The following is a 26679-nucleotide window of genomic DNA, read 5'->3' on the forward strand; positions in this document are numbered from 1 at the left end:
GCTCATTGGCAGTATATTTGTGTTTTATCCTCCCCAATCTATTTATGAAACTATGAAGAAAAAGGCTGATATTGAGGGAACAGTGAAGACTACAGTATTATACTGGGGAAATAAGATATAGTCAATCGGTAAAAGAAAATATTGAAGAAATGATCAAATGCTGAAGAAAGAGGCTACTAAAATATATCAGACAGTAATGTATGTGTTTATATGAGAAAACTAGAGAAAGCATGTATCAATAAGACTTAAAATTAGAAGCTGGAATAAGAGTCTTAGGAAAAACAATAGCAGACAAAAAAAAAAAACTTCTACTTGGAAAACTTGAAATAGCAACAGGAATTGCCATAGATAAGTATTTTTTAAAATATAGTTTTCCTAAGTCAGATCCACTTTATTCTTCAATTAACTACATGCTCTTCAAAATGATAAAATAACGATCTCAGAGTGCCCAAATAATTGAGTGCTCTTGAATTATATGAATAAGATTACATTCTTTGTTCTTTTACCCTCTACTGAAATTAGTGTAATGCTTGTAAAAAGATACTCACTTGACAGTTCTAAACATGTAAGCCCTCTATTAACCCAGAAAGCAGGAATAGAATACAAAGGAGATTCCAACAGCCTCACATGAGCTGTGTGCATGCTAAACACTGTCCCTATTGGAACACTTGTAAAGTGAGAGGTTCATAGTTCATAGGCCATTCAGCTCTTTCACTGTTGCTGGCATATTCAGAGATGAAGCTGCTTAACCGCAGATTTGTAAAATTATTTCAGCTCAGAGAGAATCTCCAGAGATATGTTCCTCAGCTTAATGGTGAATTTGCTTCCATTGTGGTATTGACTAAAGAATGTTAATTCATTTCACTCAAGTTAATAAAATACATGGACTATTCAACCATCCTGTACTCTTATTTTGCCTTAAATGACATATTTTTATTTCTATGATCTACAATTTTATTATTTTTACTATTTACAACCTAAATACATAAGGTGGGAAAAAGATGTATTCTAACCTGAAAATTCCTAATTATGTAGCTGACATTATAAAAAATAATCTTAAAAGCTTCTGATTCAACATCCATGAGCTAACGTTGAGACCTGCAAAGTGCATGAAATATTTGAAATTATATCAAATAATATTATATATCTTTATAAACTTGATATATTGACGGTAGTTAATGTAAAAAAATTACACAATTTAGAAAATCTAAGCACCAAATTCATTATGCACTAGTACTTCCCAGGTATAAGCAATGTTCCCTTATACCAAAAGCTGTCCTCGAAATGTTGTTCACATTCCTGCATTGGCACAAATTGCTAAGAATTTTATTAAACTGTGAAATGTAACTCCACAGATAAGAAAAAAAGACTCCATGCTATAAATCCCCATTTTTCATTTAATACATGTCAGTTTTCCGAAGTTGATGACCCAGAAAATTTAAAACTCAGAAGAAAAATTCCATCAATTTACAATGTGTAATAATATCAAGAAAAGTTATACAAAATTTGAAAATCAAAAGAATGAAGTCATATTGAAAGTATGGCATGTACTTTTAATGTCATACCAGGGAATTACTTAAGAATTGCTACCTGTGTTTGAATTTATTATTCAGTTAGAGGTCAAACATTTATAAGTTTCATCTTCAATTGTGGACTTATGTCTGGTAGAAAATATAATTCCAAAGATTTTTTTAATATTGCCATATAGCAAATTAACTATTTAACATTGCAGTCTTATTTTAACATTTTTTATTCAAAATATGTATAAATAGATTCTCAATATAATTTTGTCCTATCTTTACAATATTAAGTGTTTTCTTAAGAATTAATGGATTAAATTAAGGTCTGTGGCATGGGTTTATTTAAGAATCATATTTTAAACTACTTGAAAATTATATTTTGATTATAAAATGTTCATGTTAAAAAACCTGAGTTTCTAAACTTTCCAAGTCACCTTCCTTGTTGCTCGATCCTAGGTAAACTATTTCATTCCTAAATCTCACATTCCTAATCAAAATAAAGAAAAGATTAAAATTTTATTCTAATCAACAGTAGCATATTCCTCTGAAGTACACATGGACATTCTCCAGGATAGACGATATTTTAGGCCACTAAACAAGTTTTAATAAATGTTAAAGGATTAAAATTGTACAGTGATTCTTTTCTGATCACAATGGAATGAAACTGAAAAATAATAGTAGAAGTGGGAAATCTACAAATATGTGGAAATTAAACAACACACTTTTTTTCAGTGACACTTTCTTGCTTTAGCATTTGTTGTCTTTTTCTGCTTTTGGAACGAGCTCTCAATTACAAAATACCAAACTACACTCAAAAGAGGGTGTAGAAAAAGCCAGCCATTGGCACAGCACGGAGAAGCCCACAAGTAAGCACAGACAGGAGCAGCAGGTGGCAAGAGTTAGGAGGTGACTGAAGCAGTGGTTACCAATGTTCACAGGACGCTAAAAGTATCCAACAGGTTGTACTCTAATGTTAGCACAGTTTAGACAGGTTAGACTAGTTACTACCTTGCTGGGTTACCTCAGTATGTTTGGGTTCAGATTCTACACAGCAACACATCTTCCAGTTAAGAGTGACAGACTGGATTAAGAAAACGTGGCACATATACACCATGGAATACTATGCAGCCATAAAAAATGATGAGTTCGTGTCCTTTGTAGGGACATGGATGAAGCCGGAAACCATCATTCTCAGCAAACTATTGCAAGGACAAAAAACCAAACACCGCATGTTCTCGCTCATAGGTGGGAATTGAACAATGAGAACACTTGGACACAGGAAGGGGAACATCACACACTGGGGCCTGTTGTGGGGTTGGGGGAGGGGAGAGGGATAGCATTAGGAGATATACCTAATGTAAATGACAAGTTAATGGGTGCAGCACACCAACATGGCACATGTATACATATGTAACAAACCTGCACATTGTGCACATGTACCCTAGAAATTAAAGTATAATAAAAAAATTTAAAAAAAAGAAATGTGGGAAAATAACAAAATGTTGACTCTAGGTAAAGGTACGTGGATGTTCATTGTATTATTTTTTAAACTTTTATAAAGGTTTGTGATTTTTTAAAAAGTTGGGGGAAAATAAATCATTATTCCTTTTCTTACTGGAAATCATTAAAAGAAAAAAAAAAGAGTTCTTGGCTTGCACCGATCACAGCGTGATTGGAAGGTAGTGGACAAGTCTTGTTAGTTTTTCAAAATGCTGTCCTAGACTTGATATGTATTGGGAGACTTCAGGAGCTCTGCACTTCAGTGACAGCATATAATGGGGGTTTCCTGGGTGGATACATAGCTCAGCCAAAATCCAAATGCCATTAGTGAGCTTCAGGGATTGGTACACCATGTCCTGCCCTTCCATATTCCTCTTGGCAATAGTATAAACATTATTGTTTTGCAACTTGCTGGAAACAATGTCAGCATTTAAATGACATTCTTTAATCTAAAACTGAAGTTCATTTCATTGGGAATATCCTTCCCTGTTGCAAGAAAGACCTGGTGCTCCATTTTGCCATCTTCTAAAGAGCACACTGATTGGGGTGAGGTGGGGTGAGGTGACTGAAGTAGAAGACATCAATATTGTTTTTCACAGCCACCTGCAGGTTATTCAGCCATCTTCATGACTAAGCCCAAGGTGCTGAGAGGCAGGGAGACATCAATGTTCTGGTTTGGCATCAGTGGTGTATGGATGGCCAGAGGAGTGCTAGTCTTGTTAAACTAGATTGCAAAATCTGTCATATGCTGCAGAGCTGTATTGGTGAAGTTCATTTCCATATAGATGTGCCCTTGGTGGTGAGTCAATGTTCCTGAAATCTCTAAGCCTTTATCCTGTAATGCAGGTAGCCAGAAATAGCCTTAGGAGCCACATACCCACCAGGTGCCATGCCTATCCCTGTGGAGAGTTCAAACAGGTCATTCAGTCCACTGCTGACCACAGCAGGTGTAGATGAAGAGACAAAGGTTGCAGACACCCATCATAGGATGAAGGATTGTCCCACCAGACTATCTTATCCTCCTCCCAAGAGATCCACTGCTCCCATCTGCATGGAGGACACCTGTGGCACATTGACTGGTTGACTGAGGTCAAGGTTTAAAAGATCCCTGAGAAGATCACCTTATGAGGGGATAACCTGAGGCTGTTTCAGGTTAGTTGCAGTGGTACCAACAGGGCTGTCACCTGAAGCAGTGCTCCCATGATGAATTGGCAACTATTTACAATGGATTCCATGACTTCCTTCCACAAAAATATTTGGAGGCTTACGATACACAGAGGCCAAAGAACCAATGTGCCACATGAACTCTCCAGTAGAGTTAGCTCAATAAGATCTGTCTCCTCAGAGATCAGTGGCTTCTCAGACAAGACTACTTGTTTAGCTGTGACTGGGTCAGTTGAGAGAAGACACCAATAAATATAGCCCCCGTCTCAAAGGTCAGGATTATCAGAATTCTGTACAACACACTCTTAAACAACAAGTGGATCAAAAAAGAAATCATAAGGGTAATTATAGAATATCTCAAAACAGATGAAAATTACAGCATAACATACCAAAGCTTACGGGATGCAGCAAACACAGTGTTATGAGAAAAATTTATAGCTGTAAATAAATGCTTACATTAAAAAGGAGGAAAGATCTCACATCAATAAGCCTAACATTACACTTTAGCATACTAGAAATAGAAAAACAAACTAAACACAAAACTAGCTCAAAAAGGAAATAATAAAAATTAGAACAGAGATAAGCAAAATCAATAATAGAAAAACAATAGAAATAATAAAGGCAAGAGTTGGTTCTTTGGAAAGTTCAACAAAATTGACAAACTTTTAGCTAGATGGACTAAGAAAAAGAGAAGATTCAAAAAAGTAATATCAGAAATGAAAGAGAGGACATTACTACTATTTCTAAAGATACAAAAATATTACGAGAGTACTAACATAAATTGCACTCCAAAAAATTTAATAGTCTAGATGAAATAGACATGTTCCTAGAAAAACAAAACCTACCAACACTGAATCATGAAAAAGTAGAATATCTGAATAGACCTATAACTAATAAGGAGATTAAATCAATAATCAACAACCTCCCAGCAAAGTAAAGCCCAGGACTAGATAGCTTAACAGGGAACTTTCCTCAATCATTTAAAGAAGAATTAACGCCCATCCTCCTCAAACTTTTCTGAAAATTTGAAGAGGAGAGAACACTTTCAAGCCCATTCTGAGTAAAGTATTAAACTGATAACAAAGCCTAACCAAGAAAATACAGAAAAATAAATCTGTAGACTAATATCATGAAAAACGAGTTACTCACCAAAAACGTATTAGCAAATTGAATTCAATAGCTCATTTAAAATATTATACACCATTACCAGTGGGATTTATTCCTGGAATGTAAGCACAGTTTAATATATAAAAATCAATCAATGTAATACATTAAGAGAGTGAAGGGGAAACTAAATCACAAATCATCTCAATTGATGCAAAAAAATTGACAAGATGATAAGATTCAACACTACTATGTGACCAATCAACCAACTAGGAATAGAAGGAAATCACTTCAACATAATAAAGGCCATGTATGAAAAACCCAGCTAACCTCATACACAATGGTGAAAAACTGAAAGCCCATTCAGTATGATATTGGCTGTGGGTTTCTCATAGATAGCTCTTATTATTTTGAGATACGTCCCATCAATACCTAATTTATTGAGAGTTTTTAGCATGAAGGTTGTTGAATTTTGTCGAAGGACTTTTCTGCATCTATTGAGATAATCATGTGGTTTTTGTCTTTGGTTCTGTTTATATGCTAGATTACATTTATTGATTTGCATATATTGAACCAGCCTTGCATCCCAGGGATGAAGCCCACTTGATCATGGTGGATAAGCTTTTTGATGTGCTGCTGGATTTGCTTTGCCAGTATTTTATTGAGGATTTTTGCATCGATGTTCATCAGGGACATTGGTCTAAAATTCTCTTTTTTGGTTGTGTCTCTGCCAGGCTTTGGTATCAGGATGATGCTGGCCTCATAAAATGAGTTAGGGAAGATTCCCTCTTTTTCTATTGATTGGAATAGTTTCAGAAGGAATGGTACCAGTTCCTCCTTGTACCTCTGGTAGAATTCGGCTGTGAATTCATCTGGTCCTGGACTCTTTTTGGTTGGTAAGCTATTGATTATTGCCACAATTTCAGAGCCTGTTATTGGTCTATTCAGAGATTCAGCTTCTTCCTGATTTAGTCTTGGGAGGGTGTATGTGTAGAGGAATGTATCCATTTCTTCTAGATTTTCTAGTTTATTTGCATAGAGGTATTTGTAGTATTCTCTGATGGTAGTTTGTATTTCTGTGGGATTGGTGGTGATATCCCCTTTATAATTTTTTATTGCATCTATTTGATTCTTCTCTCTTTTCTTCTTTACTAGTCTTGCTAGCGGTCTATCAATTTTGTTGATCCTTTCAAAAAACCAGCTCCTGGATTCATTAATTTTTTGAAGGGTTTTTTGTGTCTCTATTTCCTTCAGTTCTGCTCTGATTTTAGTTATTTCTTGCCTTCTGCTAGCTTTTGAATGTGTTTGCTCTTGCTTTTCTAGTTCTTTTACTTGTGATGTTAGGGTGTCAGTTTGGGATCTTTCCTGCTTTCTCTTGTGGGCATTTAGTGCTATAAATTTCCCTCTACATACTGCTTTGAATGCGTCCCAGAGATTCTGGTATGTTGTGTCTTTGTTCTCGTTGGTTTCAAAGAACATCTTTATTTCTGCCTTCATTTCGTTATGTACCTAGTAGTCATTCAGGAGCAGGTTGTTCAGTTTCCATGTAGTTGAGCGGTTTTGAGTGAGATTCTTAATCCTGAGTTCTAGTTTGATTGCACTGTGGTCTGAGAGACAGTTTGTTATAATTTCTGTTCTTTTACATTTGCTGAGGAGTGCTTTACTTCCAAGTATGTGGTCACTTTTGGAATAGGTGTGGTGTGGTGCTGAAAAAATGTATATTCTGTTGATTTGGGGTGGAGAGTTCTGTAGATGTCTATTAGGTCTTCTTGGTGCAGAGCTGAGTTCAATTCCTGGGTATCCTTGTTGACTTTCTGTCTCGTTGATCTGTCTAATGTTGACAGTGGGGTGTTAAAAGTCTCCCATTATTAATGTGTGGGAGTCTAAGTCTCTTTGTAGGTCACTCAGGACATGCTTTATGAATCTTGGTGCTCCTGTATTGGGTGCATATATATTTAGGATAGTTAGCTCTTCTTGTTGAATTGATCCCTTTACCATTATGTACTGGCCTTCTTTGTCTCTTTTGATCTTTGTTGGTTTAAAGTCTGTTTTAGCAGAGACTAGGATTGCAACCCCTGCCTTTTTTTGTTTTCCATTTGCTTGGTAGATCTTCCTCCATCCTTTTATTTTGAGCCTATTTGTGTCTCTGCACATGAGATGGGTTTCCTGAATACAGCACACTGATGGGTCTTGTATCTTTATCCAATTTGCCAGTCTGTGTCTTTTAATTGGAGCATTTAGTCCATTTACATTTAAAGTTAATATTGTTATGTGTGAATTTGATCCTGTCATTATGATGTTAGCTGGTTATTTTGCTCATTAGTTGATGCAGTTTCTTCCTAGTCTCAATGGTCTTTACATTTTGGCATGATTTTGCAGCGGCTGGTACCGGTTGTTCCTTTCCATGTTTAGCGCTTCCTTCAGGAGCTCTTTTAGGGCAGGCCTGGTGGTGACAAAATCTCTCAGCATTTGCTTGTCTGTAAAGTATTTTATTTCTCCTTCATTTATGAAGCTTAGTTTGGCCGGATATGAAATTCTAGGTTGAAAATTCTTTTCTTTAGGAATGTTGAATATTGGCCCCCACTCTCTTCTGGCTTGTAGAGTTTCTGCCGAGAGATCAGCTATTAGTCTGATGGGCTTCCCTTTGAGGGTAACCCGACCTTTCTCTCTGGCTGCCCTTAACATTTTTTCCTTCATTTCAACTTTGGTGAATCTGACAATTATGTGTCTTGGAGCTGCTCTTCTCGAGGAGTATCTTTGTGGCGTTCTCTGTATTTCCTGAATCTGAATGTTGGCCTGCCTTGCTAGATTGGGGAAGTTCTCCTGGATAATATCCTGCAGAGTGTTTTCCAACTTGGTTCCATTCTCCCCATCGCTTTCAGGTACACCAATCAGACATAGATTTGGTCTTTTCACATAGTCCCATATTTCTTGGAGGCTTTGCTCATTTCTTTTTACTCTTTTTTCTCTAAATTTCCCTTCTCGCTTCATTTCATTCATTTCATCTTCCATCGCTGATACCCTTTCTTCCAGTTGATCGCATCGGCTCCTGAGGCTTCTGCATTCTTCATGTAGTTCTTGAGCCTTGGTTTTCAGCTCCATCAACTCCTTTAAGCACTTCTCTGTATTGGTTATTCTAGTTATACATTCTTCTAAATTTTTTTCAAAGTTTTCAACTTCTTTGCCTTTGGTTTGAATGTCCTCCCGTAGCTCAGAGTAATTTGATCGTCTGAAGCCTTCTTCTCTCAGCTCGTCAAAGTCATTCTCCATCCAGCTTTCTTCCGTTGCTGGTGAGGAACTGCGTTCCTTTGGAGGAGGAGAGGCGCTCTGCTTTTTAGAGTTTCCAGTTTTTCTGCTCTGTTTTTTCCCCATCTTTGTGGTTTTATCTACTTTTGGTCTTTGATGATGGTGATGTACAGATGGGTTTTTGGTGTGGATGTCCTTTCCATTTGTTAGTTTTCCTTCTAACAGACAGGACCCTCAGCTGCAGGTCTGTTGGAGTACCCGGCTGTGTGAGGTGTCAGTCTGCTCCTGCTGGGGGGTGCCTCCCAGTTAGGCTGCTCCGGTGTCAGGGGTCAGGGACCCACTTGAGGAGGCAGTCTGCCCATTCTCAGATCTCCAGCTGCGTGCTGGGAGAATCACTGCTCTCTTCAAAGCTCAGATGGAAATGCAGAAATCACCTGTCTTCTGCGTCGTTCATGCTGGGAGCTGTAGACCGGAGCTGCTCCTATTCGGCCATCTTGGCTCCTCCTCCCAATATTGAATTTCAAAATTTAATTACTATTTTTTTTAAAAAAAGAACTACCAACTAAAAAAGCCCCAGAGCAGATAGATTCACAGTCAAATTCTACCAGATGCACAAAGAAGAGCTGGTACCAATTCTACTAAAATTATTCCAAAAAGAAATTAAGAGAAAGAACTCCTTCTTAACACATTCTATGATGCCAACATCACTATAATAAAAAATCTGGCAAAGTCTCAACCATAAAAGGAAACTACAGACCAGCATCCTTGATGAATATAGGCCCAAAAATCTTTAACAAACTATTAGCAAACCAAATCCAGCAGCACATCAAAATGTTAATTCACCATGATCAAGTAGGCGTTATTCTTGGAATGAAAGTTTGGTTCAACATATGCAAGTTGATAAATGTGATTCACTACATAAATAAAATTAAAAGCAGAAAGTGTATAACCATCTCAGTATGTACAGAAAAGTGTTTGGATAAAATACAATATCCCTTCATGATAAAACACCTCACCAGACTAGGCATTGAAAGAACACAACAAACAATAAGAACCATCTATGACAAACACATAGCCAACATCATACTGAATAGGCAAATGCTGGGGGCATTCCAGTTAAGAACAGGTTCAAGACGAGGTTGTTCCACACAGTACTGGAAGTCCTACTCAGAGCAATCAGGCAAGAGAAACAAATAAAAGGCATCTAAATAGGAAAAGAAAAGGTAAAATTATCTCTCTTCACAGAGATATGATTCTACACCTAGAAAATTATGAAGACTTAGGTAAAAGGCTCCTAGGACAGATAAATGACTTCAGTAAAATTTTAGGACACAAAATCAATGTGTAAAAATCAGTAGCACTTCTGTCTACAATAATATTTAAGCTGAGAGCCAAATCAAGAATGCAATCCCATTTATAATTGCCACAAACAAAAATAAAAAGGAATATATCTATCCAAAAAAGGTGAAATATCTCTACAATGAGAATTTTAAAACACTGCTAACATAAATCAAAGATGAAAACAAACAAATGGAAAAATATTACATGCTCATGGATAGGAAAAATCAATATTATTATAATGGTCATACTGCCCAAAGCAATCTATAGATTTAATGTTATTCCTATCAAATTACCAAAGTCATTTTTCACAGACATAGAATAAACTGCTCTAAAATTCATATGGAACTAAAAAGAGCCTGAATAGTCAAAGTACTCTGAAGCAAAAAGAACAAAGCGAGATGCATCACATTATCAGACTTCAAACTATATTCTAAGGTTACTGTAACCTCAACAGCATGATACTCGTACAAAAACAGACACACAGATTAAGAGGAAACAAAAATAAAGCCTTTCACCTGCAAACATCTGATATTTGACAAAGCCAGCAAAAATAAGCAATGAGGAAAGAACATATTATTCAATAAATGGAGCTGGGATAACTTTTAAGCCATATGCAGAAGATTGAAACTGGACTCCTACTTTTCACCATATACAAACATCAATTCAGTATGGATTAAAGATTTAAATATGATAGCTAAAACCATAAAAATCCTAGAAGAAAACTTAGAAAATGCCCTTCTTGACACTGGCCTTAGCCCAAAAGTTTATGGCTAAGTCCTCAAAAGTAATTGCAAAAAAACAAAAATTTGCAAGTGGAATCTAACTAAAATAAAGAGATTCTGAACATTAAAAGAAATTATTAAGAGTATACAGACAACCTATAGAATGAGAGAAAATATTCTCAAACTATGCACAAGATAAAGGTCTAGTTCCAGAATTTATATGGAACTGAAACAATTCAACAAGCAAAAACAAATAACACCCTTTAAAAGTGGGCAAAAAAATACACAGACATTTCTCAAAAGAAGACAAACATTAGTGGCCAAAAAACATGAAAAAATTCTCAACATAACTAATCCTCAGAGAAATGCAAATCAAAACCACAATAAGATACCATCTCACCCCAGTAAGTATGGCTATTGCTTTTTGAGTTTTTGTTTGTTTGTTTTGTTTTGAGTTGGAGTCTCACTCTGTCACCAGGGATGGAATGCAGTGACACGGTCTTGGCTCACTACAGCCTCCACGTCCTGCATTCAAGCAATTCTCCCACCTTAGCCTCCGAAGTAGCTGAGATTATAGGTGTGTGTCATTATGCCCAGCTATTTTGTATTTTTAGTAGAGATGGGGTTTCACCATGTTGATCAGGCTGGTCTAGAACTCCTGACCTCAAGTGATCTTCCTGCCTTGGCCTCCGAAAGTAGAATGGTTATTGTTAAAAAGTTAAAAAATAATAGATGACAAGGTTGTGGAGATAAGGGAATGCTTATACACTGTTGGTAGAAATGTGAATTAGTTCAGTCACTGAAGAAAGCAGTTTGAAGATTTCTAATAACTTAAAACAGAGCTACCATTCAACTCATCCATCCCATTGCTAGATTTATACCCAAAGGAAAATTAATCATTCTACCCCAAAGATGCAGGTACTATTACATTTACGTCACCACTAGTCACAATAGCAAGGACATGGAATCAGTCTAGGTGCCCATCCACAGTAGACTGAATAAAGAAAATGTGGTTCATATACACTGTGGAATACTATGCAGCCATAAAAATTAATAAAATCATGGTCTCTGCAACAACATGGATACCACTGGAGGGCAATATCCAGCAAATTAATGTGGGAACAAAAACCAAATACCACATGTTCTCACTTGTAAGTGGGAGCTAAGCATTGGGTACACATGGACATAAAGAGAATACTCAATGGGGACTACTTAAGGAGAGAGTAGGAAAGGGGCAAAAGGGCTGTAAATTTAGGTACTATGGTCACTCCCTGGGTGATAGGATAATTTGTGCCCCAAACCTTAGTGTCATGAGATATACCCATGTAACAAATCTGCACATGTACCCCCGACTCTAAAATTAAATTTGAAAGTATAAAAAATTATAGCCTCCATTATTGGATTGATAACATATACATATATAATAGTCATAGCAATAATAGCATAAAGAAGTCAGATTTGGTGCAATATTTCTATATTTTTTTCTAAGAGCCAGTTAGTACACAGTGTATGATAAGTCAAAGATGCATATTTTAATTTCTAAATGAAACACTTTAATCAATGTGAAGAAATTGGTATTAATTTTGCAAAGAAATTGATTGTGGTAATAGTTATGTGACATTTGTCAAAACTCACTTTTTAAGGGTAGATTTTATTGTATATAAATTACATCAGTGAAGCTGATTTTAAAAATGAAAAACGAGCTTTCCCAGACTTTTTCTACAAAAAAAGGAGGTCTTATTTGTATACAAACAATTTTAGGAACAACTCAAAATTGGTTAAAACCGGGAAGATGTAGGAAGCTGTGATAGTTAAACAAACTCAGAATAGAAAAAAGACAATGTTTTCCCTCCAAACTAAACTGTGTACCAATAAACAGCATGTTGAAGTGAGAACATTTTTAAAAATAATGGTTGAAATATGAGAATTTTAAATAAAATATAGTTTTAATTTTAATCAAATATCAGAATGTCATAGAACTTCTCTTTCTCATTGAACGTACAATTTGTGTGAAATATGATGGCAAAAGTTTGTCAAAGGCATCAAGGAGAGTGAAAATGTTAATGCTTTGACCTCTGCAATAACACTAAAGATTCTAATCTGAAGGTACAGCTTCACATATCAATCTGAATTTAGCAACAGGATCAACTAAATAATTTAGTAAATGCAATGCTTTTTAATTCAACATTTTCCAAAAGCAGTACACATGGTTTTGTTAAGGGAAGTCACCAAATGGTAAAAATATCAGGCTCCTGCCATGAGTGCATTTTTCCTCAATTCAGTAGATATACATAGCACAGGTTTTTTTTCAGAGGTATTTTATTGTTTTTCTACTTTTCATCAGGGTTCTGTTGCCATGGCAATAAAGTAGGCTATCTTGTTGGATTTCACCTTTACTGTCTTGCTTCGTATGGTTCTCTCTGCTCAGAGCAAACATGGTGGGTACTGCACACATACAAATGTCTGATTTCGTACTTCCTTCTTGAGAGTGCTTGGCAGCTCGTCTCCTGAGACAGCTGAAACAGCACTTCACAAAGTGGCATTCATCCTTCTCTCTAATGGCTTCCATCATATGTCTCACTTGTTTTGTGATCTCTCTTTTAAGAAGGACACAGCTACTCTTGAAAAATTTCTTTTTCCCATTGAAACAGAGGTCTTTTAACATTTCAATTAACTTGGTTGTCAGAGCAAATCTAAATACATTCCCTGTTTAATGTTACCCATTGTTAGGGTGTGAAATAAAAAAGGAAACTCAAAAGAGCATATAGGCTCACCACAAATACAAATGAACAGATTTATTCAGTGCACAAACACTTTAACTTTTAGCCTCTTCTCTTTTACTTATAGCAATTACCAATTCTTTTCAACTATCTAAATGTAAATCATGATTCCTGTTAAGGGCTATTTTAGTCTTTGAACAGGGCAAAACAGCATGCATTAAATATTTGTTGAAGAGACGAATAAAAAAACACTTAGAGGACACACATGCACATATACACACACATACCAAATATTGTTGAATTAAAGCCAGAAAGAAACTCTAACACGGATTAAACCTTGTGCTTATTAGATATAGGGAGTCCTTCCACACCACCAGGCTTTTCCCTTCTGCCAAAAAGAAATATTTCCCCCCATATTTCCTACCTATTTTTGATTTCCTAAGTTTAATGTTAACATATTTATTTGCATCTTATAGCCAGTGTTCTTCAATAATATTTATTCATCAGGTTTTTTGGCTTGTAATTATTTCTAAATTAAATTTTTAGTCCTATTACTTACAGATTAAAATATCACTTTTATGCATCATTCATAAGACAGATTTCTACGAACTTAAGCAAAGTTTACAAAGAGAAAATGGTAATTTTTAAAGATTTCATAATTCTGAATTTTGTTTAATTTTGTGGTTGTAGTCAGCATTGTCTAGATAATTCTTACCACATTATTATTATTAATCTCACACTTTAAACATTTTTCTGTCTTAAAAATTGATGACTTATTTAAGCGGTCCATTTTGCATCCAGGTGCATAGAATGTTCATCCCATATTTTCTAAACAATCAATATTATGTATTATGGGACTATCATTAGTTCTTGTTGGCAGTGCTATTTTTTTTCTGTCTGTCAGGATTTCCCTATCCTTTTTTGTCTAGTTCCTTTGCAGAATCACTTCACTGACTTCACCGTTTCTGAAGCATCCATCCATTACAGTACTCATTTCCAACTCCAGGAACAGTCCTCTGTCCCAGGTTGGCCAGAGATACCATCCCTTCTCCCGAGTGACTACTTCAGGAATGACTATATTACCCCTTCATAGACAAGGGGTTCTTAGAGGAGAAATCTCTGCATAGACAATGCGGATATGAAGTAGTTAGCCACCTTGCCCACAATATGAAGTTCTTCTCTATAGAATAATGCCACATAGAGACAAGCTGAGCCAAGAGAGAGAGAAAGACATGGAGGTGACTATACGTATATCTAAAACCAGCTTTTTAAATAACTGTTTCAGTTATATGTCCTAATATAGACCACTTTTCTTAAGCTCAGGTAATACATCACTTCAGAGAGCCCTTCCCTGCCTGCAGTAAATAAACTTTTAGTTATTCTTTTACTGCATACTTTTAAAACAAGCATAACACTCTGATCTGAATTCTCTAATTTATTTATTTTATTTTTATAGTCTCTTTCCCCCGGTAAAACATAAGCTCCACTTTGGCAGAATCTTTGCTAGCAACATGACTGGCTTTCAATAAACTGTTGTTAAATGGATAAATGAATGAATAAAGCTTGTTTGAGGGGAGTTTCTGTAAATAGAAACTGAAACAACCTGACTAATGCATACTTTGTTTTTCTAGGTTGCAGCAATAATATAAAAATCTAGGTATGGTTGATTATATTTTATTAACTTTTTGCATTACTTTTTCTTCATATCATTATGGCTTTTGTCTAATTTTTTTCCCTCAAATGGATTTTCAAAAGAGTCTTCCAGCAGCATTTTCTCTACCTTAGCTTAACCCTTTATTTTGGTCTTCATACAGTCACCAGAATAATATTTATGAGAAAAAAATGATTATGCTAACTCTGCATGCTCTGATTTTCAGCAGAAATCCTCCAATCTCAGATGCTTCAGACAAAACCATATCTCCTCTGGCTTCCACATATCCATGGACAGGAATTAAGAGGGATCCAAGAGCTCTATGTACTTCTAATTAAACCTTTTCTCCTGCAAACTCCACATCCCCCCTAGCAAGAGTGAGAAACATGGAACTCCATGCTTCTGGCAAGACTCACACCCTCCCTTTCCAATATTCACACCTCACCTCCACCTGATTTGAGACCACCATTTTATTTTGCCCTTTATCCATTTTCAAATAAGTTATCACAGGACATTCTGAACACTTAGTTCACACTTTTCTCTAGATTCTAAACAACATGATGGCTCCATAAGCAGAAGTGCAACACTCTCATTCTATCCCCACCCCCATCAATCTTTAAATCACTTTCCTGCTCTAGTTTTAGTCTTAGAATCTACATATATCATATACTGTCTTTCCCAAGAAGAATGAATGTAAATTTCCCTGTCGTTGCTTCCTAATTTCTCTAATCCTTCCATTATCTTCTTATAGTCTAGTATAGACACCAGACTCAGACCTGGCCAAACATAGTACTTCATTCTCCTTCCCGTAAGAGATGGCTATGTATGGTTTGCCTGCCAAAGATGCCTCTGTTCTAATTCCTGGAGCCCATTAATATATTGTTCAATGTGGCAGAGGGGAAATAAGGTAACAGATGGAATTAAGCTTGCTAATACCTTAATCTTAAAATAGGGAGATTACCCTGGATTTTCCAGGTGGGCCCAGTGTAATTGCAAGGGTCCTTAAACATGAAAAAAGGATACAGAAGAGTTTGATCCATGAAATGTGAGTATGGCTTTGAAGATGATTGGGGCATCATAAGCCAAGGAATATGGCAGGCTATGGCAGCTGGAAAATGCAAGGAAACAGATCCTCCAGAAAGAAATGGAGCCCTCCTGACACCTTGACTTTAGACCAATGAGACCCATTTAAAACTTCTGACCTCCAGAATTGTACATAATATGTGTGTCTTGTTTTAAGCCACTAAGTTTTTGGTAATTTGTTAAAGCAATTTCTTAGTCCATTTGCTTTGCTATAATAAAAAGTACCTTATTTGTACCTTATAAGCTAAAGTATATACCATATTATGTTATAAACAAGAAAAAATGTATTTCTCACAGTTCTGGGGGCTGGAAAGTCCAAGATCAAGGTGCTGGCTTTGACACTGACTCAGTGTCTGGTAAAGGCCCACTTCCTTATAGATGGCACCTTCTTGCTGTATTCTCACATGGTGAAAGAGGCTAGCGAGCTCTCTGGGGTCTCTTTCATAAGAACACTAATCCCATTCACGAAGGCTGTGCCCTCATGACCTCATCACATCTCAAATTTCTCACCTCTTAATATTATCACCTTCGGGGTTACGTTCAACATATAAAGTTTGGGAAGATAAAAAAATCAGACCATAGCAAGCAGCAATAGGAAACTAATATATCATGTGGCCCAAAAGGGCCAGTGTTTCATGAAAATATTTGTCATATTGATATGTTGATAATGTAAGAGAGGAGAACTCTTTTCTGTAGGATCCCAAGATGTAAGAACCTACAGGGCTGAAGCCACCAGGAACCTCTTTCCACCACAGGAAAAATAAAAAAATAAAAAAAACAACTTATCCAAGAATTTAACCCACACAAGGATGTCACATACAAGAGAACAAGCTCTGAGTATACATTTTGTGTATACTGGACTTTTTCAATTACATGAGTCAATGCATTCTTTTTTATCTTAAGCTAGTTTGACTCACATTTTTGCCACTTTAACACACAAAAAAATTATTAAGGTATATAATCTTATACTTCCTTGACTGTGCCTTTTATCTCCTAAAACATTTCTACATATACATAAAGATTTTGCTTGACTCTCCTCTCTTAGTAAGGTTTCCCTGACTCTTCCAAGTAGATTTATCACTACTCTGTGCCTACAATATAGCTACATTATTAAACTTATTATATCTTACAATGATTTTAGTGAGAAAGTGAGCTAAGATTGTCCTTACACCCCCTGCCATTCCTTCACCCCTGATGAGGAAAGGAGATTTGAACATGGGTCTTAGTCACAAGAATGTTTTCTAAAATAAGCCAGAGAAAAAAAGAATAAATTAACAGTATAAGGCCAGAATATTAGTTCATAAGAAATAAAGCCAATGTCATATTAATCAGTGGAATATATATTTTTCAATGAAACAAAATGAAATGAAATATTTGGAAAGGAGTTTTGCCCACCCTTGAGTAGATATGTTTGATTATTTTATACATCAGTGTAAAATCAGTATCAATATCAGCCAAATAACTTATCTTACTTGTCCTCTTGATAATTCTCTTCACTCTTAACATTATGGTTCAGAACATGTACACATGTATGCATGCAAATGCACACACACACACACACACACACACAAACACAGTGCCTTTCCTGATAAACCAGTGGACTGAAATAATACCCTTTTCCTCTGGAATAACGTGAAAAGACATTGAGGTATTTTTTAGTTTGTTGGTTTTGTTTTTCCCAAGAGTTTTCAGTATATGGGAAAGGAAAAAATGTTACATAAAATAGTGTAAGAAGGTAGGCAACTCAGTTTCTTTCAATTTCCTTGACCACCAGGCCTAGGCAGTGAGGTTCTATACTTTCACATTACGACAAAGTAGCTGTCTCAGAGACATCATACCCAATGTCCTACCACCCCTCATATCCACTCTGTGTAGTCTTTAAACAACCATCAAAATTTCAAATTCCTTTAATAAATAACAACTTAAACCTTCAAAAGTATCAGGGTCATATTATTTTTAGAAAAAGAGAGTTTAGAACAATATTAGATCAGTAATGTAAAGTATATTCACATTATTGTGCTATATTCAGAACTTTTCATCTTGCAAAATGGAAACTCTATACCTGTTCAACAATTTCATTTCCTCATCCCCCCAGCCCCTTGCAATTACCTGGGCCCACCTGGAAAATCCAGGATAATCTCCCTATTTTAACATTAAGGTATTAGCAAGCTTAATTCCGTCTGTTACCTTATTTCCTCTTTGCCACATTGAACAATATATTAATGGGCTCCAGGAATTAGAGCAGAGGCATCTTTGGAAGGCAAACCATACATAGCCATCTCTTACGGGAAGGAGAATGAAGTACTATGTTTGGCCAGGTCTGAGTCTGGTGTCTATACTAGACTGTAAGAAGATAATGGAAGGATTAGAGAAATTAGGAAGCAATGATAGGGAAATGGCAACCACCATTTTACTTTACATTTCTATGAGTTTGACTATGTTAGATACTTCTGTTGTGGTTTGAATGTGTCTCCTAAAGTTCCAGTGCAACAGTGATGGGAACTGGGGCCAAATAAGAGGTGATTAGGTCGTCAGGGCTTTGCCTTCATGAATGGATTAATGTCATTATGTTGGGAATGGTTTAGTATCATGACAGTGAGTTTTCTATAAAAGTGAGTTTGGCCCTGTCTTGCCCTTGCTTGAGCTCTCTTGCCCTTCCGCCTTCCACCATGAGATGACGCAACATCTTGCCACATGCAGTTTCCTCAGTCTTGTAATTCCCAGTCTTCAGAACTATAAAAAATAAATATCTTTTATTTATAAATTACTTAGTCTCAGGTATTGTTATAGCAACACAAAACAGACTAAGATGATCATATATTATCATATATATTATATATATAATAAATATATATATATTTAAAAACCAACAATATTCGAAAGAGTAAGAGATTCCCTCTAGTCCTTTTAAAATCAGGTAGTAGCAGTAGCACTACCATCACTGTAAAGTATGGGACACAGGGAGTATCTATGGGTGGCTGGGAAACATCAAGGGATAGTATGTACCTAACCTAGTGGTGAAGGAACAGCTGGAGAGGTACTTGGTTCAATGGGATTTTAAACTCTTCCTCTCTCTATCCATAAAGAATATTTGTAGATAAATCTTAACAAAGGAAAGAGAATAGTCCTAGCGCCTAGAGATACTGGTTTACATCTCTAACTCTCCTAAAGACTACAGGTTCCTTGAGAAAAAAAACAACAACATAAAACTGAGTATATTTACCTTAAAGATGGAAGCAGTTGGTACAGAACCTTAGATTAGGTGTTACACACACACAGGGAGAGAGAGAGAGAGAGAGACCAAACAGGTTTAGAAAATAACGTTAAATTCCTCAAATTAGTAACAAGCATAGCCAGAACTAAAACTCTCATTTTCAAGTTCCTTGTCATAGTCTGCCATTGTTTACTGTCTCTTTCCAAATTATCACTTGGCGAGTAACAGAAGATATTTTCAAGTCTCTTATAAGATTTGTACTGAGACTTAAGGTTAAGAATATTCTTATTTCTTTTCACTTTCTTAGCGAGTTTATATTTAACGGATATAAGAAGCTTTATTCATAAAAGTAGACTACATTTCATGTGTTCTTCCTGTAAAATATGCATGTAACCTGTTCCATTCTTGCAGTTTCTACTGTATATTCTGTAAAATTAATAAAATTACTGAATCTATATTTTACAAATATCATTGCCACACTTATGGTCTAATAATATTTAATATTATATTGCTTGTTAATCAATATTAAAAGTGATTAAAATAAATTTATTCTTGTTTTAACAGTATTAGTTTACATTTTGCCCAGCATACCCCAAAGACATCAGGGATGGTCTCTCACAAAAGAAAGGCAATGTGAGGACACAGTGAGAAGGCAGCCATCTGTGAGACAAGGAGAGAGGGTTCAGAAAAATCAAACCCGCTCACACCTTGATCTTGGACTTCTAGCCTCCAGAACTGTGAGAAAATAAATTTCTGTTATTTTAGCCACCAACCCTGTGGTATTTTATTATGGTAGCCCTGGCAAACTAAAACATCAACAACTAAAATATTATTCTAAAAATATCTTGTAAGAAAACACAAGCAATCTAACAAAAAAATCAGCTTAATATTATATTTCATTTAAACATGACTTCTACCTTTATTGTTATCAATTAAGGATTTTTTTTTTCCTAATAGCATCCATATGTGTTTACTGGTGTCTATTCTCCTCATCCACCTGTAGTCAATTCCCTACTATGCAGGCAAAATTATCTTGTGCAAATAAGATCACATAATGCCTTCTGCTCAAAACCCCTGATGGCTTTACATCCAAAATAAAATCCCAAGGAATCAAAGAATTTATTTTGACCTATAATATCTCTTTTATTGGTCCTTCTTTCCCTTTCACTCTTTATCCACATTGAACATCTTTTAGTTTCTGGAACAAACCAAGTAATTAATATCTAACACAGCCAAGGTGATTCTCAACCTTGGCTGAGTATTGGAAACACCTGCAGAGACATTAAAATATTGATGCTTGATTTCTACTCCCTAGAGTTCTAGATGCATTTGGTCGGGCATTCAACTGTGGTATCAGAATTTTTTTAAGCTCCCAGGGGATTGTTAGGGTCAGAGAAGTTTGGAAACCACTTTCTAAGGAAGTCCCTGTTGCTCGAGTTTAGAATCCATTTGTCCACACTTTCACCCGGCTCCCTTCTTTATTTCTTTCAGAAGAAGGTCAAATGTCTGATCAAATGCTCTCTGATCTAAGAAAGTGGAACTTCAGAGTTCTAGGACAAAACTACTTTGAGTGTAAAATCCTAACCCACAAGTTAATATTAACCTAGGAGGGAGATAGTTATACAGAGACACCCAAAAGTACAAAACAAGATAGGTAAATTATGAGGAGACATTTATATAGGACAGAAAGAGGATGAGAAAGCCACATGTCTACAGTAATAAAAGACCTTGAGATTGCTACATAAGACCTGGGTTCATATAAATTCTCTGAGTCTTGGTTTTCACAATGTTGAATTGCAGATATTATCTTCTGTAAGTTTTTTCAGGCGCCTTCTCCCAGGACCAAAGTAGACTAATGTAGTAAAATGTTTTGGCACTTCAAGAACCGCGTAAATGGATTTTTCAAGTAAATTTAAAATAAAAGCCTTATATTAGTCTCCTCAGGCTGCCATTACAGAATACCACAGACTAGGTGGTAAACAACAGAAATTTATTTTCTCAAGGTTCTGGGGGCCAGAAGTCCCAAGTCACGGGTTCAGCAGGGTTGGTTTATGAGAGGCTTCTCCTCCTGGCTTGCAGATGGCTGCCTTCTCGCAGCCATCCTTTCATGGCTTTTCCTCCCTGCATAGACACTGCTGGTGTCCCTTCCTCTTCTTAAAAGGACACCAGTCCTATTGAATTAGTGCCCCACCTTTATGACTTAATTCAACCTAATTACCTTCTTAAAGGCCTTTTATCCCAAATACAGTCATATTGAGGGGTTAGGCTTTAAAATATGAATATTGCAGGCGAGGGGACACAATTCAGTCTATAGAAAGCTTCAATTAACAAATACGTTGACAGCCTGGGCAGAGTGAGACCCAGTCTCTACAAAAATAAAAATAAAATAATTATCCAGGTGTGGAGGCATAGGCCAGTAGTCCTGGGTACTCAGGAGGCTGAGGCAGGAAAGGGCTTGAGACCAGGAGTTCCAGATATTAATACAATAAACTATGATCACGCCACTGCCCTAGGTGACAGAGCAAGACTCTGTCTCTAGGGAAACACACACACACACACACACCGCACACACACGTAAATTGAAATTTTAGTTAGGAAACTAGAAGAAAATTCATAAAATATCAGCCCTAGATTGACATTCAACAGATGTTTAAACGCTACATAGTTTCCTGTTCACTAGTTTTTGTCTGTGATGAGTAAAGCAATGTGCTAGCTACTTTTGGTTAAAGCTCAGAAACAAAATTAGAAAATCAAATTTGTGAAGAAGATTTTCAAAAACTGAAGTGTTTCACAAGCAGTTCTCAGTGATAGAAATTAGCCTTGTAAGGCAGAAACTAGTGTCATTATGTCTCTTTCCTAATATAACAGGTTAAGTAGTATATTCTGCAGAACACTAAGTCATTAAGAATTTTCTCAAAACGTTTCAAAATCTAGAAGTTTGAAAAATATTTTGATAATATACTACTTTCTAAAGATTCAAAATATGCATTAGCATATTTTACTGAATGAACAGATGCTACAGAAATAATATATTTTATTTTGCTTATTCCAGCACTTCCAAAATTATCTGAGTCTTTTTTCAAACATTCTTTAAAACCATCAGATAATAATTTCTTGGGGATACAATAACAAACACCTGTGTTTATTTAAGAATAAAAATGAGAAGGGGAGAGAGGCCCAGAGTAATTGATCTTATAAAATATAAATTCTAAAGCGACATAGCTTTATTTCCAATTAGAAATGCTGGATAGAAAAAGAAAATAGCTGTCCTTTGAAATATTTTGAGTGGAAATCTTGAAAATAAAAAATAATAAGAAATGAAACAAAAAACACTTACGTTTTACATAAAAGAAATTTCCATTTTCAGGATCTGTAGTTTCTTAAAATGCCCATGGTCCACTTATTTTAAAGTAGCAATGTATATAACTTTTCTATTAAGACTTCATGTGATGAATGATTTATAGACACAAAATAGTCATTACTCTCCCTTTAAAATCATATTTTCTCTTTCTTATCTAAAATGACATAGATGTGAGGTGGCTACATGAGTTAAATTACCAATGGCATTAGATACCGTAAGTGGAATAGTGTCTTATTAAACAAATCCATGAGGATCTTTTCCTCTGCACTCTCTAGCCTGCTCCACCAACTCTCTCTGTTGCTTCCCCTTCTCTGCCCTTTCTCAAATCGATTCATTTCTATGCAAATGCTTGCATCTCTGTAAGGAGAATATGTGATAAGAAACCAGGCTTTTTCTATAGACAGACTGTTTATTGAGTAATTTATACATCCTTTACTCAAACAGAAAATCTATGAGTATCATCATTTATTCATTCACAAGGGTGTTTTCCCACCTGAGGCAAGGACACTATTTTAATTTTGCTTTAGAGCTGGTGGGCACATTTCTGTTCTATTATGGTCAGCAGCCCCACTTTGAATATATGTCCCAGGGGCAATCTCCCCTCAGAACCTTCCAAATATTCTTAACTCACAGAATGCCATTAATCTTCCGTGTTTTCTGATTTACGCAATCCTAGCTGTCTTTTCGAAAGTGCAGCCTTCTTGGCTGTTGCAACTCACCTTTATTTCATTAATCTATATTATACAAGTTAGCACTTAAATGGTTCACTTTTCTTTGTCTTGTAATCTCCCTAAAACAGATAAGAAATTCCTTGAACACAAATAATACTTCTAATGTGCTTTCTGTTCTCAACACTTATTATAATATATTCAGCCCATAACAGATGTCCGTAAAGATTTGCTGAGTTAACATCAGTGGAGTTAATAAGAAAGATAGATTAAAATCAGTGGGTTGGGGGTGAACTTGGTTAAAGGAGGATGAAGACCTGTAGATCTAAATTTGTCAAGTTATATTATCTCATAAACACGTCTTCAAAGTGTGGAAGTTTCTGGTTGCACCTTGTGATGATTAACTTTATGTATCAGCTTAAGTGGGATATGGGATCCCCAGATTAAACATTGTTTCTGGGTGTGTTTGTGAAGGCTTTTTGTGGTGAGATTAGCATTTGAATGTGTAGACTCTAGTGTTCTCCGCCCTCCTCAATATGCTTTGGCATCATCCAATCCTTGTAGGGTCTGGAAAGGCAAAGAAAGGATAAATTTCTCCCTTTTTCTCCTGTCTCGCTGTTGAGCTGGAAAATCTAATTTCATCTTCCTCTGGCCTAGGACTGGGATTTACGTCATCAGTTCTCTGATTCTCAGGCCTTCGGACTCACACTGAATTATCCCAACAGGTTTCCTGTGTTTCCAGCTTGCAGAGGACAGTCTGGAGGACTGACTAACCGGTCCCCATAATTGTGTGAGCCAATTTCTCATAATAAATTTATATATTTTTATATATACTACATAAATATCATTTAAATATTATGTATAAACACATACAATAAATATATATTAATTTATAATACATAAGATAGATACCTGTGTTCTGGAGAACCTAATACAAACATTCTATTAAGATCCTAGAAAGTTGCCAAATAAGAGGCTCAGATGAATTACTAAGATATATTACATTTCAGTCACAAACTTTCATGCCTTCAAAAATAGCCACGTTTTGGCTTTTGTTCTGTTTTGTCTTTTGTAAAATTGTTTTGTTTTGAATCTCAAATTCTACTACAGTTAATGCTGCTTTCAAATCAATCATTTTCCTTACATATAGATCTACATTTGAAATAACAACAATATACAATTGAACTTGAGGTATAAATGTTATACAGAGATTTTTTAAATCATATATTGGCAAGAATAACAAAATTCACTTGCTTTTTTGTTAAGTTTATTTCCACAACTGTTTAGTGCTTAATACAAAAGTACATAATTTTGAATGCTCCGCATTAACTCAAAAAGATGGAAATTTTATCAAATGTTTATAACCTGATGCTTCAAATAGCCAAATTAGAGTATGAGACAGTTTTATTTGGTAGTTACATGTCATATTTAAAAATAGGCTTTCTTTTATTTTCTGTGTTCACTCAGGCTATAGCTACAGAATTCAATGAATTATTACAAACCTAGTAAGATAAACAAGCATTATTATTTTTCCCTCTACACACATTGAGTAGGCACTGGGTATAACAAAGTGAACACAAGAGATGTGGTTCCTTTCTTTGTGGACATTATAATTCTATGGAGAAGATGTATGAATAGCCAATAAAAAAAAGAAAAGAATGCACAAAAAGAAAAAAACAAGAAAAAGTAATAGCTAACCAACAACATAATTATACAGTAAAACCATGGAAAGGAGAGTTAGGTGCTGAGAAATTACACAGTGTTTTAGAGATTTATTTTAGAAAGTGACATTTAACCTAAAACTTCAAAGATAAGAATCAACATGTGAAAAAAAAATCCAGATAGAAGAGAGAGAGGAAAAAAAATAAAAGTATCTAAATCAGGGGAGGATTTTATAATATAGGGGAAACAAGGGGGAGTAATGAAAATGATAAGGATGGAGAAATTGGTGGGGGCCAAGTTGTAAGGGGACAATAGAACAGGATAAGTACAATGGGGAGCTGTTAAAATTTTCAAGCAAAAAAAAAGGACAATATTAATTTAAGTTTTAAAAAGTTTACAAGCTGCTATGTTGAAAGTTTTAAAAGGGAATAAGTGTGAAAACAAGAGGAACAGTTAAGACACATTGTGTTATCTTAGAGGTAGATAAGAAATAATTCTGACCTGACTTAGGTAAAATAGTGGACATATTTAGTGATATGAGTTAAAAAATACTTTGGTGGGAGAATTGAAAGAATATGAAAGAAATAAAGGAAAAGGAGGGATGTGAACAACTAGATGGATGTCTTAAACACCAAAATAGGCACTGTGTTAATTTGGATTATGTTCATTATTAGCAACAGAAACTCATCTCAAATTAGCTCATGCAAAAAGGGTAATTTATTAGCCCAAGACTATAGATTGTTTCAGGTACTGCTAGATATAAGGCTTTAAGCCGGGTGGATTGTTTTCTGCTTCCCTCTGTGTGTCCCTTTCATTTTCTTAAAGGCTTTCTCCACATGATGGGAACGGTGCCCAGTTACAGTCATCATAAGATTCAGCATCTATAAATCAAATTTTACAGTGGATCCAAGTAATGCCTTCTAGTTCTACCTCTGTTACACCACTCAATTGACCCCTCCATCAACGTTATATAAATGAAGTGAGTCAATAGTGGAATAAAACTGATGGTCCTGGCCGGGCGTAGTGGCTGGCTCACGCCTGTAATCCTAGCACTTTGGGAGGCCGAGGCGGGCGGATCACGAGGTCAGGAGATCGAGACCATCCTGGCTAACACGGTGAAACTCCGTCTCTACTTCTCTACTAAAAATAAAAAAAAATTAGCCGGGCGTGGTGGCGGGCGCCTGTAGTCCCAGCTACTCGGGAGGCTGAGGTAGGAGAATGGCTTGAACCCGGGAGGCGGACTTGCAGTGAGCCGAGACTGCGCCACTGCACTCCAGCCTGCCAACAGAGCGAGACTCCATCTAATACAAACAAACAAACAAACAAACAACTGATGGTTCTTTTTTTCCCTTAATTTTATTCTTTCTTGATTTTCATAATATCATCTTTTACTCAGTTCTCTTCATACTTCTGTATATTCCTTTTCTTTATTCTCTTAGAGTCCTTGGCTTACGCCTTAAACACTGACTTATTTCCACCTCAACCCACTTCTCTATTGCTCATTCTTAGTATCTTTCCCTGAGCCTACACGTCGAATATCACAACTTTAAATTTTCTCATAATTACTCAGAAATTATTCGTTGGATACTATCCAATACTAGATATTATTCCAGGTACTATGGGTATTATTAACAAAATATCTGTTAAAGTGTATCTATCTACCTACTTGTCTATCTACCATCTATCTTTTATCAACTATAGATTGTTAACTGAAAAAAAAAGA

General features: G+C 35.8%; 1 pseudogene; it reads right to left on the bottom strand.

Annotated features, from left to right (window-relative positions):
* Window positions 1-3216: 3216 nt before the first annotated feature.
* On the bottom strand, window positions 3217-13166 carry LOC101135822 (AP-2 complex subunit beta-like; annotated as a pseudogene).
* Between the last annotated feature and the right edge of the window lie 13513 nt (window positions 13167-26679).

This window comes from Gorilla gorilla, chromosome 1 (genome assembly GCF_029281585.2).
Source record: "Gorilla gorilla gorilla isolate KB3781 chromosome 1, NHGRI_mGorGor1-v2.1_pri, whole genome shotgun sequence".
Lineage (NCBI taxonomy): Eukaryota > Metazoa > Chordata > Mammalia > Primates > Hominidae > Gorilla > Gorilla gorilla.